This window comes from Pipra filicauda, unplaced genomic scaffold, assembly GCF_003945595.2.
Source record: "Pipra filicauda isolate LSUMZ 115617 unplaced genomic scaffold, ASM394559v2 scaffold88_size2543281_pilon, whole genome shotgun sequence".
NCBI classification, from domain to species: Eukaryota; Metazoa; Chordata; class Aves; order Passeriformes; family Pipridae; genus Pipra; species Pipra filicauda.
The window spans coordinates 1,130,840-1,146,200 of NW_024105075.1; the positions used below are offsets into that span (position 1 = coordinate 1,130,840).

A 15,361-nucleotide genomic window follows, 5' to 3' on the forward strand; every position below is an offset into this window, starting at 1 on the left:
GTTAAAGTTGGCTTAGGGAATTATTCCAGGAAAAAAAAAGCAAAAAGGAAGTGACCTACTTGAATGAAAGACTCATTCGGAGGTTTATATGTTCAGATCCCCTCAAAATAGGCTGACAAGAGGTATTTGCATATATTTCCTTAAGTACAAACTGTGAAATGTCACACAGTGTAAGTCTTGATTAACCCATTTGGTTCATATATTCTCAAGATATTTTCCACTCTCCTTCCATTCATTGCATATTTCTGTTCACTCAAGAAAGTACTCCTAATGTTTCCTAAGTATACAAAAATGCTTAAGAAACAGCAGAAAACCAAAATGGCAGCTTAGCTGCATAAAAACCATGAGCAGTTTGATTAAAAAGAACCTGTGCTATAGACATTTAGAGATTTTTCTAACAGTTTAAATTCTATTTTAAAGTAAGATGGTCAGGATCTAGAGTCCTCATGACTCCTCACTTCTTTTGCCTTCCTCTTCTTTGTAACTCAGCCGAAGCTGCCAATGAACTCTAAAACGTATGTAACAGAAGCTTTAGCAGGATTCTAATTTTGGTCACAGATAACCAAGTATAGCAATTCTAGACAATATTAGTTGAGATTTATGATGCATTCAACATCTTCAGATGCGCAAGAGTATTTTTGGGCATCACTTGAAAAGACAATATTCAATGTATAGCTGGTAAATTTTACTTCTCTTTTTTCTCCTATTTCTATATAAGAAGTATATGCATGCTGCACTTTATATCAATTTTTTTTCCGAAGGATCTATTTCTTCAGCAAGAGAAAACACAAGTCTGTTCAAGTCTCACTTATTATACCTGGTTTTGAGAACAGAAGTTAGCTATACCATCATCTTTTCTCTGAGGAAGACATACCAATAATTAGAGGAAAACCTGCCCTTCTAGTGCAACTTGGGATAAAAAAATTCAGTCAATTTTTTCTGAACTCTATTGTTACATTATTTCTAAACTAAATTAAAAAAAACCCACCATAATTATTTGTTTGTTTTACCTACCACTATCAAAATCTCTTCTCCCAAGAAGAAAGAGTACCTCCAAAAGCTTAGATCAAGTTCTTAGTAATGGAACTGCTCTTGGTTTTATAAACATACCAACTCAAGTTAAGCCTGAGAGCTTCTGCATTCCATTTAGGCCAAACTGGGGGTTTGCCAGTGATTACACTTCTTCTTAAAAGGTAATAGGAAAGTCAGCTTGAAAAAGTATTTTTTAAAACTTTTTTAGACAACTGTATTGGGACAGTGCTTCTTTATTGCCTCTTCAACCGACTGATGAAGGGATCAAACATGAGAGCCTTGACTTTTACCAACAAATGAAAAGATAACAGAGTGAAAAATAAGAGGAAAGAGTTCCTTACAGTTCTCTGAGTCCTTGATACCACATTTCCAACAGGCAGTAGAAACTATCTCTATAGCACTATGCTGTTATTCTGCTTGGATTCTAAGATCTCACATTAAGTAGAGTTCACTGAACAAAATACATCTGTTCACTGTTAACACAAGGAGGTCTAGAACTCCTGACTCCATCCTTCTTACTGCCATCACAGGACTGAATCTAGAAGCTTAAAAGTCTTTACTGTAAACTTGGAAGTGTTTTCCAAGTAATACTGAATGTAACAAACTGCTAGCTACCTGTAGAATGACTAAAGTAAGTGAAAGATGAGCCAGTTGCTACAGTTTGTTCCCAATTCTGAGTACAGATATAGGACCATGTGAGGAGAGACTTTAGGAAGAATGTTTTTTAATGAAAGCAATTTGAAACAGTGATCTGTTTCCATATTATCTATGGATTTCCACAGATCAGTTGAAGATGTTGCCAGGTACAAGATACCATACTGTCTAACTTGAAAGAGCACTTTTATTGCTAATCCAGAAGTCTTCCCTTTATCTTATCAGCATAGACATGGAAGTTATCACCTGTTATCATCACAGACATGTAAGTTAAAAGGGCTCAGTGACCAACCAACCCAAAATTCAAACTATTAAAATGTTATTCCTTTAGTCCCATTACACACACAGTATCTGTCTGTGTTCATTAAAACCCCACACTGAAAGCAGAAGAACCTTTAAAGCCACACCAGGATCTTGGCCAAAGCTAGGCCCAACCTCACACAGGGTGCCAGTAGCCCTGGAGAGTAGGTGAATATGTGAAGGCATACAGGCTCCACTGTTTGGAGGCTAAACATCTATTTCTGCTGTTCCACCTGGACACATTATTAGGCAGAATGGAGCAATGGCCAACCAAAGAACAATCTGTGGGCCTCCTGGTCAGTCTGACATGCTTCTGAAACTAATATATGGGTAATCATTAATCTGCTGTAAACTTGCCACCAGCTCTGTTACCAAAACAAGAACTAGCACTGGCTCAATCTTCACAGTAGGCTACAATGATACATGTATCACATCTCAGTTATCAAGCACTTCAGTGAAAACCCATATCAATTATTTAAAGAAACTAAACAGTAATCCAATCCAAGGATAAGAGTTTCTCATGTTTAATCAAACAGATCTCCAGGGCTCAGCAGCAATTTATGTATGAATACTAGTCCATTAGGAAGTTGAGACTAGTTTTGAAATGGAAGCATCTTGAATAGCAAAAGCACACAACACAAATTACATAAGCAGTCCACAAACCTAATTTGGTAAAAAAAATCTTCAAGTTAAATATTAGCTGGATTCTGGGAGATTACCTGGGGAAAATGTTATGTATGCTTACTTTGCTTTTATGCTTTCCTAGTCAGCTCACAGATGCTGGGCTTCCTGTCTAGAGACAAATGCTCTTTTTATATACACACATGCATCTCTACACATACATATAAAATACCATATTTTATTAAAAATTTCCTCCTTTTATTTATGTATACATATATGTATATAGTCATATGCACACATACAAACAAATAAAATAAACATATTTTTTAAAGGGCATTTAAAGGACTGAACTGCCACTTACAACCGATTACTGCTAACAACCCTGTTCAGCTCAAATGGGTAATACCTTAACATAGAGCAAGATCACATCAAACAGGAGAAAGGTCCCGATACAAGGTCTTTCTTCAGTGCAATATTAGGGAAATGGAATCCTTTTCTTACAGGTAGCCATACCCATAGCTGCTAATCTGTGCCTGGTATTGTAGTTCATCCTCTTGCACTTACGCTGGCTCCCTTATGACTTGCAGAAAAGCAGAGAAAGTGTGGCAAGTGTGTTATCTGTTGTTTACAAAGGGATGGACTTCCTGGAGACCTTCAAGTCTTACATCTTTATCATTATCAGTCATTCTGCTGTCTTAGTTTTCAATCCCCTCTGCAAAGCTATCAGATCTTTTAGGAAGCTGTTAATGTGCAGGCCCAGGGCAATTACATAAGATGTTATTTTAGTCGTGAACAACGCATTAAATTTTGGATTCTGACACTGTTGCAGATTAGCACAATGAAATTCTTCACCCGTTTTTGGATAATGATGTCTAGGCACTCAGGGATCATTTTATTCTTCTTTATCCCTATCTGGAAGCTGAATTTAAGGCTATCCAGACACTAAATTTTCTGGCTCCAGCTCCTTCTCATCTAGAGACATCCATGACTTCTGCCATCTTGAAAATCTGCTCAGAGACAATGTTAACAGGAGCTCCTGACAGACTCTGAATGGTTTCAGAAGTTGTACTGCACGCTGTAAAAAGGAGTTAGATGGACCTTCAGTTCGACCCAATGAGAGGTGTTATTATTTGAAAACCTACTGTATTAAGAGCACCAAAATACTTTCAGGTTTGCAATGGACTCAGGTGTTATGTAGCTAGGCTGCAGGACAAATCTTGCATTAGTACATAACACTCCCGCACTTTGATACCAGATGCCAACTACAGAACTAAAATGAACTGCCTCTACAGATATCTTGGCTAGTCCTGTATTCAATACAACCAGGAAGTCATGTCCTGAGACCTCAAAACACCAAAGATTTTCTTCTATTTCAAAACAGCACTATATTATCAAACAACGAGGTTCACTTACAAATTCATCTCTGTAGATCTCTCTCATTTAGTGCTTAAGTGTACTGCTACTTTTTAAACTAAGAAAAATCCACATAGAAACAGGTCATTTATATAAAAGCATTTGCATTTTGGAATTAGTGTCCCACAGGGGTTCACAGTCATCTGTCCAGAGATTTGCACTTCCTGCTGAAGTTCATGAAAAAAATGGGAAAAACATTTTCTTGACTGAGTATCTCCCACGACTGACTCTGCTTCTCTGTTTTTTTTCATACTGACTGGCTTTCTGTCCTAAGATTTTGTAATAGAGGTAAAAGTACTAACTTGTTTTATCCATGCAGCTTACTGCCAAACTACTTGAAAGGTTTGCAAATGCAGAACTCTGGAAATACAGATTTAACAAAAACATTGCTTTAGCTAGACTTGTTTAAATGTCACAGCTGAAAGATTTAGTGTGCTTACTCTCTGCTTATTAAGTAAATATTTCCAGTATTTTCAAATTAAGAAACTCTACAACTGAGACTAAATGAGTACAACATAAGCTGTATGAAGCTGAGAAGTAGAGCAGACACCTACCTGAAAGAAATAAAGTTACAGGTAAAAAAAAGTTGATGTTAGCTTTTCAAATGCAAGTATTCTTAGCTCTCCCAATCTAGTAATAAGGAAGAATAGCAAGCATTAGAAGTGATCTGAATTTTGAAGTAATTACAGAAAAATAAAACTCAATGTATTAACTCACCCTGGAGGAAAAACCAGAGTAATCTAATTCAAACTAGTCTATAGCTGTCCAGAGAGATTACCTTCTGGAAGTACAGTAATTATATTTCTAAAGTAAAATCACTTATGCCTGGGGTAGGGAGGCCCAAGGGATTTTATTTTTTTTATTATTATTTGAAATGTGTAAAACCCTCACAATGACATACATACTGAGAAAAGAACTTTGAGTACAAAAGTACATATTCTGTATAAGGTCCTTCTTGTTGGTGGCAAACAGATACATATAACTGGTAAGACTGTATCACACCAGATGTCAAGTAAGAACAGACATACAGTTGCACTTTTCCATATAGTGCCCATACATTCTAAGCTAAGTAGCAGATTGCTCTGGAACGTCTTATAAAAGTACTTCTTGCCAAATTTGTAATTATACTAATTTTTATAACTCTAAAGAAAGAATTCCTATGGGTTTCACTGAAAGCTTCTCTATGTAGATTTTTGCCAGTACCTTACAAACGAGATTACTTTAAAAAGAAAACCAAACACTATATTCTTATGAGCTTAAACTTACTTAAAGAAGTGTTTTATTTCAACAACTCCAGTTAATAGCAAGACCTAAGAGGACCATTCTGACAGTCTTACTGTGATATAACTGTTTCAAAATAGTTTGGTGGCTTTATGGAGAAATAAGGTGTGTGGTCAAACAAGGCCTAACCTTACGCCTTGTCTAAAAAAACACCTCTACGAGGAGCCAGAAGTTCAAGTTTTGAACAGTTAAAAAGAAACAAAGCAAAACAATACTAGAAACTTGAAATCATCTATGAAACATCTATGAAATCTTGGAAATCTCAAATTACTTATGACAATACACTTTGAGACCTTCCACTTTATTAGGAGTCCAGCTGCTGAATAGTCCGCCCTTCTCTTTTCCATTTCCTACTCATTAGTACCGATGAACTTTTTCCTTCAGAAAGTCCCTGCTGTGTTCCTGAACAGCATGGAATCTGACCTAAGACTGAAAACTGTATGGCAAACTTGGTAAGAACTACACATTTCATTCTGCTGCTGTCTAGTTAGTCCGTGCTGTTCGCAGAGTTATTTGCCAAGATCTGACAGTTAAATGTGCACACTTCAATTCATAGCTAATAAATTCCATTCAGCAGTAAACTTGCATGCTTCCAGGTGACACCACAAAGAGACTGCACCAGTTTCCTCAACTAATAGATTACTGGATAGGAGTCACTTCTTGATCCAACTACCAGAGCAAGCCTTCTAACTGCATCACGTTTTGGCTACAGCAGATTTTTTTTTTTAATGTATTTATTTACTTATTTGTTAAGAAGCCACGGCTTATTTATCAGTGTAATCAGTTAAGCAAGCAGGCACCCGCACAACCGGAGCTGGCTTCTGTCACTCACTCAGAGCGGTGGCTCCGGCAGCCCCGGGCGCGTCCCGGCGCCGTTGTCCCAGTGTGGACACTGGAGGGCGCGCTCGAGCCACCTTTCCGAGGAGACCCGGAGCGTTCGGGCTCCACACTTGGAAATCACTAAATAAAAAACACCTTTCTGCACCTTTTAACAACATCCAAATCCTCTTATCCATCTCACCAGTGTACACACCCCGTTATTCTCCCATCCCAACAGCAAGATTTCTAACAATGCCTGGATCCCTAAGATCTACCTCTTGGGAGATAAGCAGGGGAATGGTGGTGGAGGTGCAGACAGACAGATGGATGGACAGATTTTTTCCTATCGAATTATGTGTCAAACTCAAGGGACAATTCGACTGCCAACTCTTCAACGCTCTCCAACTCCTTTCCCACCCTTTCTCTTACTGCATTTATGGCCTGTCCTCAAAACTGTCCAAACATTTTTCCCTTCTACCAATGGGAACACGAAGCGGATGTGATCCCCGCAGGCAGCAGCAGAATGATGAGGATTCAGAACCATCAGTCAGAGTAACTCAAGCACAATCATTACCTCTGTGTGACCAGCTAATTTTACAGAAGTGCTGTTTAAAACCCAGCAACACTGGTTACCGGTTTATCTTGCTTCCCAAAGCACAGTAACTCAAAGGTAGTCCATTCATTTAAACCCCCTTGAGCCACGACACCTCTAAGATTATCACAGAGCTAAGGATGGACAACTCCTCTCACACAACAGGCTCATGCTAAGGTTAAATTTTATCCATGCAGGAAGTGGGCCACTGCACAGAAAGCTATGAAAGAACAAAACAAAAATCACAGAGCCAGCCCCAGTATCACCAGAATTTCACTTCATAAATAAGCCTCACTTGAACCCTGCTTTAAATACCACACGTAGCAGTGTACACACAGAGTTTGTCCTCTGAGGGGAGATCACATATGACAAATGCCAGCTACATCAAGCAATACACTTCTGGAAGTTGTTTAAACAGTGCAAATATTAAATCTATATAAAGCAGCTGCACTGGTCAGAAGTGACCAAATCAAGCCCTGCTCATCCCATTTTGCTGTTGCATACCCAATCTAGTGTAAGCGGCAAAGCCGTACCAGCAGATCTGGGAAGCACAGCTGTCTGCCTGATTTGAATTCAGATGACTGCCTTACCATCGCACACTCCATGAACATTAAGTTTCACTTACTGACTTCTCCCTGCCCTCATGTTCTTTACCAAAGAATGCGTAAACTGAACTTTAAATTGTTAATTACACCTCCTTCTAGTGACCCGAAAAATGCGTGTGAAGCTGTAAGCAGCAGTATGACTACGGCAAACTTAGTATTGTTCAAGCGATTTCTGTCCAGCAACACTGTGCTTTGCTACAGAACAACAGCTCACAATACAGTACGCCAGAAGTGCTTGGAAAGGAGAAATAAAACTTTTCCCTCACTTCATTCACTAGACTACAGTTTGCCTTCCCAGTTTCAGAACTTCTGCTGCATAAGCAGTTTCATCTTGGCAAAAAGACTCCTGTAAACTTCAACAGAGGATCAGGAAAGGCATGGGGTGGAATTCTAACAAGATACGTAAAGGCTGACTTACCAACTGGCCCACTGACTTGTTAAAAAAATAAATCAATGTCACATAAAAAGTTGCTGACATGTTTTACACACAAAACCTCCCACATGATACCTGCATGCAGATCCCTGAACAACTAATGAATGAACATGGAATCAAATATTTAAAAAAAAAAAATTATCAAGGAATGGAATAACAGTCAGAATGGTTGATACATTTTTCTTTTATTCCCCTGCTGATTTATTTGAGTGCTCCCTACATTGCGCTACTAGTCTTACAAACCAAACTTTACCCAATCATTTTACCCTCAGTCTCATTTACCCTCAAACTATTTTTCCCCATCCTATGTTTAGACATTTAAAAAGGTATCACTTTAACTTTTCATTCATGCACATATGACCATTGGGTGGAGATAAGGTTTTAATTAGAAAATTAAAACCAAACTATTGGAGTAGACACTTTCTACAAAAACAATATTTGAATGCCAACACTACTTCACTAAAAGAGGATCAAATGAACTGTCTTAAAATAAAAATTTAAATTTTTTCTTATGTTCTAATTTTCATTATTTCAACAGTCTTGACAAAATGTTTGCAATAAAAAAGTAAAAGTTTAAGCTTACTTGAAATCAACAGTTGTGTTTCCATCTACTGGAAAAATGAATTTAACTGAAACAGTAATTTGAAACTTTGGGATTTGGGTAAGTAAAAGAGCAATGATTTTTGTGTAAGATGCAAAGAATTTGCATGTGACGTGTCATCACGTGTCATGTCCCAAACACAAGTTTGCAGAAACCACTGCCATTCCCTGCAGTTCACACAGATTTCACAAAGTCCCTGCTCTCAAACAGTTGCCTGTCAGAATGCAAAACTAATTAATACTCCTAAAAAACATATTTTTAGAAAAGTAATTTCTTAAATAACATTTTTTGCTAGTAAATCTGAAATGTCATCTTATTTCAGTATCTTGCTGATTTCCACTATCCCTTCATGAGACCTGGACACTAACATTAGAACAAGTTCTTTAAATAACTGATGTGCAAAACCCACAGAATGGTTGCTAATATGAAGCATTCTCAGTATGTAACACCTTTTTTCCTTTAAGCCAGAGACCTTGAAAATAATTAAACATGATGGTAAAAGTAGAGAACCTCCCACTTTTAAGTTTTTATTATTGAACACATGTTGTGAAATGGCTATAGCTTTAAAAGACTCTAATTAACCCAAAATAAGAATGTAAATGTTTTGATATGGAAAAACACCTCTCCCTAACCTCTCCTTTCTCTTTTTTTATCTCCATTACTCTTGTAAGAATGACATCAGCCATAACCACACAATTCAGTCTTGCTTTATTCTGAAAAAACGCAATTCTAAGCCACAGCATAGCACAATACCATCACCGTGCTTTTTTGTACTACAGTTTTGCTGTAGTATAACCTGAGATCCATCTGGAAATGGTTATAGCGACCATGGGCTCAGATAAGCCCTCTAACAGCATTTGTGACCAGCACACCTGTATTTCAGCCTGTCTCTCACATGTCAGCCTGAATTAAACTCACCCTTTTCCAGGACTTTCTATGAGCTGCTTCTCTCATCATGGACAGTACAACCACTTTCCCACTAACAGACTCACTCTTAATCCTGCCATCATATTCTACTTTGTACTTTGTATTGGACAAATAAGTCCAATGGTGTCTGTACCCCTCCAGTCGCAGGATGCTTCTAAAAAGTCAAGTTTTCACCACATGAGCCAGGTCAACCCATTCCAGTTTTTATCCATTTTTACCTCGAACACAAAACACAACAGGGTATTTTATTTAAACTTGTGAGTTCTTTACCTTTCAAATCTTGAGACAGTATAATTCATTTCACATCTGTATGGAGAGTGCAACACCTAAATTACGACCACAAACACTATCACAACCCTAAGTGCATACCTGTCTCTTAAGTAAAAGGAACATCCTCCCCCTTTTTCTACAGCATGAAGAAAAGACTCCCTGATCTAGAGATCAGCGTCCTGCACGGAGCATCAAAGGGCAGTAAGGAGCCTGGGACCAAATGACAACTTCAAATCACCTATAACTATAGCAGAAAGCATGGGTTTAAAGCAGGACACTGAACTTTTATAAAATTTCACTCAAACTGTAAGTAATTTCTACAAACAAATGCATTTAGAATAACAGAATGATTCAGGGACTGAGACACTGTACAAAGACACACTAAAGAGTCGTTTTCTTGTCATTGTGGTACTATAAAGTTTTCTCCAGACCACTGACTTTTTTTTCTGTGTGGAGAAATACCCAACACAAGGACCCAAGGACCTAATATCAAGCTGGAGCTTGGTGCTGGCCAAAGCCACAGTGTTTGAGGATAATGTTCTGATCACATCCTTAACAGCTCAAAATTAAGCCAAATTATTTTGTAGATTACTTGGTTTTTCTGCTCTTACTATGGTTAAACCTCAAATAAAAATGCCAAAACTAGTAAGTCATATTGCCAAGATTTCTGTTCCTTTCTACCTCCTTGAGGTTTGCATATACAAGAATTCACAAAAAGAAAAAAAAGATGAGATTAAAATTTTATTCTTTCAATAAGAAAGGTCCTAAAAGTCAGGGTTCCTGCAGACATTCATCCTCTCTATTAGCCTTCACTAAGACTCTTTCAATTAGCCGGACATGTTTTCATTACTTTCTTTCTTATTTTTTCCTTAATTAGAAACAAACAAAGAAACAAAAAACCCACTCCAAACCAAAACAACAAACCCATGATTTAAGTTAATAGCTTTCATTATTTTTTAAAGAAAAAAAAAGGCACAAGAGGTAGTTCAATAAAGGTCCAGTTGAACTTATGTTGCAACAGTTTTACAACCATTTTAGAGTGTTTCGGTATGCAGTTAGCCCACTAATACAGCAGCAGAACAGACACCATTTCACAGAGCTAGTACAGTATATTTGTCAATAATTTCCATATTAATTAGTTCTTGACAAGACAGGCTGAAAGAGTGAAAGAGCAGTGATGCATAGGATCTAAAACAAATTCAGAATTCACTCAGAATTCAAAAAAGCTGAATATACACACTTTGGTTAGATGTCAAAGATTCCATTAAGAAAGAAAGAAAAGAAAATAAACAAAAAAACTCCAAAAGCTCAATAATAAAATAAAAACCTAACAGTGCTAGAGGCCATACCTCAGTACTGCAGATTTTTCACAGCAACATGGAAGTCAGGTACCCTATATAGTGCAACACTTTGAAAACAAATTAAGGAGAGCAAGATCATCAATTCCAAACATTTCAATGGAGGGAAGACGAAATGAAAGATTTCTCTGAAGAGTGCTTTAAAAATCACATTTAAATAAGCTCAAACTAGACTCCAATTATCAGCACTTTACGTAAATGAGAATTTTGTCTATATCCTTTTGAAGAAGAATTTTTTGGCAGATGTTGTATGGTCCAGCCGTATTCAAAGTGTTAAAAGCCAACTACCTCAGTAGAAAAAAAGGGAAACATTATGATGCTGGTGTCAAACCAAGCAGTTTAACAGATACTATCTGTTCAGAAGCAGCATGCTAAGATTGCAGAGCCTCCTCTAGTCCGACATCTATTTATAGCTGCCCAGCCTCTCTACAATTTCTCACAGCCTCTCCTCCTCTCAAAGCCAAGTGGGAGAAGTTTAATGGATATAATGCTGGGCCTTGGGCTGCAAGATGGCCAGATCTGCAACTCTCCTCCAGCGAACCCACGTGCGTGAAGACCAAGGGTTATGAGATGAGGTTGATCTAACCTACATAGCAGCCAAACACATGGCACAAACCTTCCCCGTCCGCTTTAGGAACACTCATTTTTTCTCTGCCAGCATGTTGATGGTAATGAACCACATCAGCATCAGATCCTCAGCAAAACACACCTGCCGCCTTCCTCCTCGCCACTGAGCAACAGCCCAAGCCAGCTTGCAAGCCAAGACAGAAGCTATCCAAGTAAGCTTTGACCCCTGGACAGCAGCAATGTCAACCAAGTGCCCTCCCACTTATAATGCTACTCCTGTACGCTGCATTTTCCTCAAAGAAACTCGGAGGCTGTTGGCGTGCAGTCTCTACCACTCAACCATGCGTGTCTTTTTAAAGCACTGATCTAGACCGGCTCTCCTTCACCTCCATCAGATATAACATCGCGGAAAGGGTGCAGATATTTTCCTGCATACGGAACACAACGCCACAGGCTGAACTCCGCTACAAGCTCCGCACATCCATCCCTGGTGCCTTCTCTCCTACCACCTACATCCACTTGCCTGTAGTACTCGTACAGCGACCGAGGAGGTGACAGCACTGCTGGAAACTCCTGCCCACCCGATCACAACCACATTTTCGTCCCTTTCCCCAGTCAGAAGCAGACGGAAGGGGAGGGCTGACTTCCTCGGGAGGAAAATAGGCAGGGAAAGGCCGGGGCAGAGATCAAGAGAGGAAGAATCACCCCAAAGGGAGAGGAGATAATCCCCGAGAGGCGAGGTTGCGGAGGAGCCTAAGCAGGGAGTGAGGGACAGGGACAGCGAACCGGGGGGATAATCCTGCAGAGAAGGGGGGAGATAATCCCCTCGGAGGGGGAGAGGCGGAGGATCCCGGAGAGGGAGGGGCGGGAAACCTGATAATCTCCAGGAGGAGAGAAAATACCGGGAAAGGGGGTGGGGGAAGGAGGGTGGGCGGGTGGATAATCCAGAGCGGCAGATGAAGCGCGAGTCTCCCGGGGACGCATCCGGAGGCGGGAGGAGGAGGGTTAATCCTCGTTCTGGGGGCAAAAATCCCTCTTCCCGGACTCTGGCGCTGCCATGTTCGCTCCCCTGCAGGCCCGCCCGGCCCCGCTACCTGCGGGCGGCTCTTCCCCCTCACGCCACACGAACACGGGGCGCCTCCGCTCCCGCCGCCGGGACGAGCGGCTCGGCCAGGATGGCTGCGGGACCCCGCCTCCCACCACCATTTCCCCGCCGGCTCGGAGGGAGGGGAGAAGCGCGTGGACCAACCCTCCCTCCCCCCCCCCCCCGCGCACACGCGACCTCCCCGCCGGTACGGGGACTCACCGGCCGGCACCGACTCCCGCCGCTCCTCGTTCCCTCCTCCCTCAGCGGGCGCCGCTCGGCCCCATGGATTATCCCTGGCGCGCGGGTCTCCCGGAGGGACGGCGCGAGCTGGAGGTGCCTCCGCAGCCGCTCTGCGCCCGCCTCGGCGCGCGCCGCCGGCGTGGCTGTGGCACGCGCTCCCGCCGCCGCTCCTCCTCCCCCGCCCACCACCGGCGAGCGCGCGCGCGGCCTCCGCGGCGGCCGCGCGCGAGCGCCTCCCGTTCACACCCCCCCAACACCGCTCCAGCCACCTCCCGGAGGGAGCGCGCGCGCCTCTACTCGGCCCCCACCTCCGTGTGTGTGTGTGCGTGTGTGTGTGTGTGCGTGTGTGTGTGTGTGCGTGTGTGTGTGTGTGCGTGTGTGTGTGTGTGCGTGTGTGTGTGTGTGCGTGTGTGTGTGTGCGTGTGTGTGTGTGCGCGCGCGTGTGTGTGTGTGTGCGCGGGAGCGAGGGGGGCTGGGGGCGGGAGGGGTCGGCGCGTGTGAGAGCGCGTGTCACTGCGCGTGAGAGAGCGCGCGCGCGCGTGTGTGACAGAGCCTGCGTGAGTGTGCCGGGGGCTGAGGGCGAGAGGGGTCAGCGCGTGTGAGCGCGCGAGTGTGTGACTGCGCGTGTCACCGTGCCTGTGTGAGCGCGTGTCTGTGAGGCGGCACGTGTGGGCGTGTCGGGGACGGTGCGGGGCCGTGTGAGGGGACACGCGTGTTCGTGTAAAAGCACAGGCGTGTGAGGGCCACCGCGTTTGTTGACGGGGAGCACTGGCGAGGGACAGAGCGAGCGTGTGCGAGCGTGTCCGTGTCCCCACGCCGCGGAGCGCAGGCGCTCCCGGACGGGGCCCGGGCTTTGCCCGGGCTGGTTCGGACTCTCCTCGGTCCGAGTCCGGAGGGGACGCGCTGGCGTGACACGTGGCGCTGCCTGATCAGTCACCGAGTGCGAGAAATACTGCCAGAGAAGTCACGTATTTCAGAGGGGAAAGGGGAGGCGGGTAGTTTCCCCTGATGCCAGTAACCTGCAAGACCACTGAGTTGGAAGCAACAACGAAAAAACCGATTTTCCCGCACTTCTGCTCACTGTTTGCTTTAAACCATTCGTTCGCTTTGAACAGTGATAATAGAGTAGCTTTCACTTTTTGCTTCTACAGAGGCTCTCACCTTTGGATACTCTTGGACTTCGGGAAATTTGGGTTGCACTCGGTCAGTCCTGTATGAAATATTCTCCCTAACTAGAGGTGGATTTTTTTTAGTTTTTACCTAAGGGTAAAACTTGCCCCAGAAAAGAAAATGTTCATATCCAAAACAACCCTTCATTCTTCAGCTTGTTTTAATTCACTTTTTTCCTTCTCATACAGACTTTCCTGACATCTTTTGAATCCAAGTGTACAGTTTGGCTGCAATCTGCTTAATTTTGCTGTTTTAAGAACACCTGATAGCCTGGTGTGACATGGTAACCCTTCATAACAAGCAGTCTGCAATTCACACTGGCTTTTCCTTTGGGAGCCATTGGGGAAAAGGGAAAGCCAGAACTATGTGGGGGCAGAGTTTGAACAGAAAATCCCACAGTTACCAATTTTCATTCTAATGGGTTCAGATTGTGCTTTCCTACCAGATAACAAATAAGCTGATTTCTATGCAACCAAAGATATGAAAAAAAGCAGCCTATATATATGATAGGCATAATTACAGAAACTGTGGAACAGCAGTCAGCAGGTGAAAAACCTTTCTCAGATTGACCAATAAAGTTGCATCAAGTAAACAAGATGTTGTGGACCTCATCTTAGGAAACCAGCATGTAAAATTCCTTCAGGAATCATTTTTACTTACTCTTAAAATTACAGTAGCTACCCTGCGCTGAGAGCTTCACAAGCATGTGAAATTATGCATCCCCAGGTCCAAAGAGCTTACAGCCCTCCTGCAATTTCTCAGTTAAAAAGTCCAAATTGAACATATTTTTAGTAATTTGCTTCACAAGCAGTTATCTTTTCCTTATCAAACTGAAAGGAAACTTAAAATGGCATGAGGAATTCTAAGCTACAAAATTACCTACACCACCATTTCGGCATTCGAACCCCTGCAGCTACGATGGAAAAACTGACAGGCATAGAAAATCTTCGCTCCTCAAAAAATAACTCCACATCATTCTCTCTCCTTTGCCTCTTGCTTATTTTTTGTGGTGTTCTAATGGAAAATCTTTTGAACCAGAGCCACAAAATGCATAAATGTCATCTCGTCCTGTATTTCACAACTCAACATTTTGTTGACTTCTTCTCTTACAGTCCCTGCATTTGTGGAGACTGAACAGTATTTTATTAAGGAGAAAGGGTTGTAGCAATTTATGCTGACATCTTTCATGACATCCTGACTTTACCTTCGTGGCCTATGAAAGAAAATTGCTTCACTGCAAAACTTAGAGGTTCCTTATTACAGTGCTACTTAAAGCTTGAATCCAAACCTGTGAAACATGGGAGCCTGTTTTTGGCTGTAACAGAAATATCTAAACACGGAGTACTTTGACTGCTCCACAGCCCTTTGAACATCTTTCATCCTTGCCTCCA

The 15,361-nt window shown here is 41.9% G+C and overlaps 1 protein-coding gene across 9 annotated transcripts in view; it reads right to left on the reverse strand.

The window, feature by feature from the left end:
- MPP6 (membrane palmitoylated protein 6) overlaps window positions 1-12,926 on the reverse strand; it is a 59,597-nt gene extending 46,671 nt beyond the window's left edge. For 7 of the 9 annotated variants that reach the window (XM_027738399.2, XM_027738404.2, XM_027738400.2 and 4 more), the window contains exon 1: window positions 12,780-12,926. The gene's annotated coding sequence lies outside the window, so the exon portion shown is untranslated. Of the gene's footprint in view, window positions 1-12,567; window positions 12,647-12,779 lie in introns of those variants that run through there. The other 2 variants (XM_027738391.2, XM_027738390.2) reach the window with 2 other exon arrangements.
- Between the last annotated feature and the right edge of the window lie 2,435 nt (window positions 12,927-15,361).